This window comes from Nannospalax galili, unplaced genomic scaffold (genome assembly GCF_000622305.1).
Source record: "Nannospalax galili isolate Female #2095 unplaced genomic scaffold, S.galili_v1.0 scaffold298, whole genome shotgun sequence".
NCBI classification, from domain to species: domain Eukaryota; kingdom Metazoa; phylum Chordata; class Mammalia; order Rodentia; family Spalacidae; genus Nannospalax; species Nannospalax galili.
In genome coordinates, this window is record NW_008344488.1 from 6,195,029 (window position 1) to 6,199,924 (window position 4,896).

At 40.3% G+C, this 4,896-nt stretch overlaps 1 pseudogene; it reads left to right on the forward strand.

Annotated features, from left to right (window-relative positions):
- Window positions 1-2,785: 2,785 nt before the first annotated feature.
- LOC115071640 lies at window positions 2,786-3,787 on the forward strand (annotated as a pseudogene).
- The last annotated feature ends 1,109 nt before the right edge of the window (window positions 3,788-4,896 follow it).

Genomic DNA, 4,896 nt, shown 5'->3' on the forward strand with positions numbered 1-4,896 from the left:
GCTTTTAAACAGTAGAAAAGTCTCATCTGGGGCATATCTAGTAAGATTTTTCTCTTATTCTTTTGCTTTCTTCCCCTTTTATTTATTTATTTTTTATTTTTTGAGATAAGAAACTGAGGTAGTCTACTCTAAATCTGAATTCACTGTGTAGCCAAGGGTAGAATCTGAACTTGAATTTCTACTCTTCCAGCACTTCCTGAGTGTTGGAATTGCAGGTGCTCTTCACCTGTAAGATTTGATTTTTTTGTGGGTTTTTGCTGTTTATTTCATCACTATGGTTTGCATTGCTTTTTGAAAAGTTTTTGTATATGTTTGTTTATTGGTGGTACATGTATCCCATGACATGCATGTTGAGGTCAGAGAAAAACATTCAGGAGTCAGTTCTTTCCTTCTACAGCATGGGTTTCAGGGATAGAACTCAAGTTATCAAGCTTGGTAACAAATACCCTTGCTCACTGACTGGATATGTTTTGCTATTTTTTTAAGTTAGCAGACAAAGCAACATGTTTTCATATGGTATTTCCATACTTAAAAGTCATTGTGCTTTGAAAACAATTTGTAGTAGTATCCATTGAAGTAATTACAATTATCAAAGAAATGAAATAAATCAGTAATTATCAGGGCAATGAAATGATTCAATTGTAATAAATCTATGTTATTATTCTATGTTTAAAATATTGGAAACCAAGCCAGGAGTGGTGGCACAGGTTTTTAATCTCAGCACTCAGGAGGCAGAGGCAGGCAGATCTCTATGAGTTTGAGGCCAGACAAGTTCCAGGTCAGCTGGGAGCTACAAGGAGACCCTGTCTCAAAATGACCAAAAAATTATTGGAAATCAATGTTTTAAATAATACATTAGTATATCAAAGACTAATATATTAATATATTATACATCATAATGTTTGGTGCTCCATGTTTGTGCTGGATAGCTTTAGATGTCAACTTGACACACCTGGGTAGAGGAAGCCTCATTTGGGAAACTACCTCTGTTGAACAGGCTGTGGCCATGTCCGTGAGGCATTTTTTTGATTTTTGAGTCATGTGGGAGGGTCCAGCCAACCATGGGCAGTGCCACCCCTGGGCAGGTTATCCTGTATTGTATAAGAAAGCAGGCTGAGCATGGGCCAGGGAGCAAGCCAGTAAGCTACTGTCTTCCATGGCCTGTGCATCAGCTTTTGCCTCCAGGTTCCTACCCTGAGTTACTACATTAGACTCCCTGATAAATTTTGACACTGGAGATGTAAGCCAAATAAACTCTTTCCTCTTCAAGTTCATATTGGTCAGAGTGCTTTGTCACAGTAACTGAAAGCAAACTAAAGCAGGAGGTGATACATGAGTGGTGCTGCCTCAGGTGGAAAACTTGCTATATCCCAGGCTCTCTTAACTCTGATGTTCTGAACTCTTCCAGCTTTGCTGGGGCATACATTGCCATGTTATCATGGGGGTTTCACATGAGTACAAAGTATTGAAGCTTATTGCTGGTTCCATGGCCAGGAAGCAGTTGAGACAGGATGAGATACAGGTATTCTGACTCAAGAAACCACACTGTTAAGCCTGGTCTTGCTTCTCTTAATATGAAGAGGCATGTGAGTATTAAGCTGTGATAGAAACACCATGACCAAGGGAACTTATAAAAGGAAGAGTTTATTTAGCTTATAGTTCCAAAGAGGCAAGAGTCCATCATGGTGGGGAGGCATGGCAGCAGAAGTAGCTGGAATAGGAGCAGAAGCTAAGCTCACACATCTTCAAGCAGGCACAGGAAGCAGAGTGTGACTAGAGATCTGGCAAGGCTTAAGAACTCTGTAAACCTGCCCCAGTGACATGCTTCCTTCAGCATGGCCACATCTCATGAGACTTTCCAAAACAGCAGCATCAGTTAGGGACAAATGCTTGGAGACTATGGGGCATTCTCATTCAAACCATCACAATATTTGTGGTAACAATGGTACTTATTACTCCCTAGAATTAAAATCTTAAAATATGTAGGATAATGAGTGAATGAATGAAAGTGTAAAAGAATAAATGCACATAGTGCTGGATAGCTTTAGTTGTCAACTTGACACCTCTGGAGCCTCAACTGGAGAATTGACTACATTGAACTGGACTGTGGCCAAATTTTTTTGATTGTTGAGTGATGTGGGAGATGCCAGACCACTCTGGCAGGTGTGACCCCTGGGCAAGCGGTTCTGTATTGTAAAAGAAAGCAGACTGAGCACAGGCCAGGAGAGCAAGCCAGTAACAGCTATCTTCCATGGTGTGACCCTGGTTCTTTTCCTGAGTCACTGCCCTGGCTTCCCTTGATGATGTACTATGCTGTAAGCCAAATAAACCTTTTTTTCCCCAAGTTGGTTTTGGTCAGAGTGTTTTGTCACAGCAATTAAAAACAAACTAGAACAAACGTAGACTATGTATATTCTGAAAATGGAATGTCACCCAAAGGTGCACATTGTGAAACCTTGGTCTTCAGATTGTCTCTGTTATAAGACAGTTACAAGCCTCTCAGATTTAAAGTCTAGTAGGGAGTTTTAGATGACTGGAAGTATTCCCTGTAAGATAACTAGGGACATTCTCTTCTCTTGTCCCTCTTTTGTTTCTGAGGTTAGGTTTTCTTTGCCACATACCCCCTTATTACCACAGCCAAAAGCAGTGGGGTAACCCAGCTGCAGACTAAAGTGTCCAAATTCAAGAGCCCAAATAAACTTTTCCTTTCTTTAAAGTAGAATATCCAAGAAGTTTTTGTCTCAGTAAAGGAAAACTGGCTAAAAAAGTGATTGAAGAACCTGCCATGTTCAGAGGCAAGGTGTTTTGCAAAGTGGAGAGAGAATGCGTAGAATTTGAAAGGCAAAAACTAGAGAGCAATGGAAAGCCAACACTTGTAAGTGAACACATTCAAATTGAACAGGAATGTAGTAAGGAAACTGAACCAATTGCTCAAGAATGATAGGAATTCAGAAGGTGGCAACAGCAACTGCCTTATGAACAAGAAAAAAAAAATTCAAAGAATTCTTCGAATTGCCCATGTGATGTAGATCATAGGCAAGATGATCCTTACTGGAGCAAGAGAGTTATCTCTAAACACAGCTGCAGGATTCAGCTGTGGACCTGACTATTGAAACAGAACAGGTTAAATGACTTTGACCAGCAAGAGAAGGCCAGGTTTCCTAGCACTTCAGCAGTGTAGCCTTCATTTTTTGAAGGAGGGGAATGCTTTGTTTGTCAAAGTGAAGGGGGAAAAACGAACAAAACACATGACCTGCTGCTCGAAAGAAGGCCCAAGCTTTGAAAGGTATGCAAAAAATGTCAATGATTCCAAATCAGTGATTCCGGTGGAAATGAGCCTCCACCACAAAGAAATGAATTTAGAGAGACAGGTGAGAGGTAAGAGAGGAACGAGATGAAAGAACAGTGATTCTTCGGGACAGACCGGATATCACTCATCCTAGACATCCATGAGAAGCAGGACCTAATCCTTCTAGACCAGCCTCATGGAAAAGTGAAGGAAGTATGTCCACAAACAGGAATCAAGAATGAAAGGCCAGAATGATCTGTGAGATGTGTCTCTGGATGAAGTGTGACAGGAGTTCTCCCAGCTAATTACAGCAATGCTTCAGGCTATGGAAGCCTAGAGGGAGAAAGAGGAGTCATCTCAGACCGAGGGAGTGGAGCCCAGCACTATACTGAAGAATGACATGTGGTGGAACAGCATAGATCAGACATAAGTGGGCCAAGGAAAGAATGCCCCACCTTCTTAAGACCTTGGCTACCATCACACAGGGTAGATGGATGATGCCCAGACAGACACAAACATGTTAATCCACCACTCATGCACCGAGACCTATTTGAAAGGATTGGAATTGAGGCCATTTTGTTTAGTGCTTTGTGAACACAAGAAGTAGTTTGCAGCTGTGAGGTAGTGGTTTCATTTGCAGCAAATTTTCAGACTCTGTTTTGAAGGCTGTTTGAGCCTCAGAAGCCTGCTGTCTAATTTGTAGAGAATAAGATTGTTCCTTTCATTTCTCAAGTATTATGTAACCTATTTTTTGCAGAAGATGCTGTTACATTAAGTGCATCTATGTATCCTGGTTAAAAAAAAATGTAATTTGTTAAAATAAATCTTCCTAGTCTGTATATTTAAAAAAAAACTATGGAAAGAAAATGAAAAAGATGCAGCCCAACCCCTCACTCTGTGTTCACTTCTTCTTGGGGTACTCGCCAATGAGCTGTTCTGCCTCATTCTCTCTCAACCATTGATGGGGCTGCTCCAACATGTTTTCCTTGCATTAATAGACTAAAAGCCTCAGAATATTGAACCAAAATAAATCTCTCCTTCTTTGAATTGCTTCTTTTGGATATTTGGTTACAGCATTACAAAAGTTACTAAGTAATTATCACAATAATTAGAACATTCAAGATCAGACAAGCATATCCAGGATAGGGGAAGGAGAAAAATCAACAAAAACAAAGAAGGTTTGAAAATGCAATAATAAATCCCATTACTCTGTGTGCAGATTAAAAAAGGCAAAAATAACCAACCCTCCCATCCCTTTGAACAAGAATTTATTGTAAGAGCCAGAGGAACAGGACACCTGCTGCTGGATGGGGTCTTCTAGACAAGACAGGGAGTTGCACCCATGAGATCCCAAGAATATGGTTTTCTAAATAAGAACTAAAAATGACAACACTAATTGGCACAGTAGCATGGATGGAGGAGGTTTTACAAGTTCATACAGCTAGATGAGCATCTACCAGCAATTAATTGCTGTTTGAGAAATGGAGAATCAGTTTTCTCCATGGATGAGTATCCTAACGCATTATCCAGTCCCTGGTAGTCATCCCTAAAAACGTACATAATACCACCACTAAATGAACTCAGTTCATTGTGTGTGTATATATATA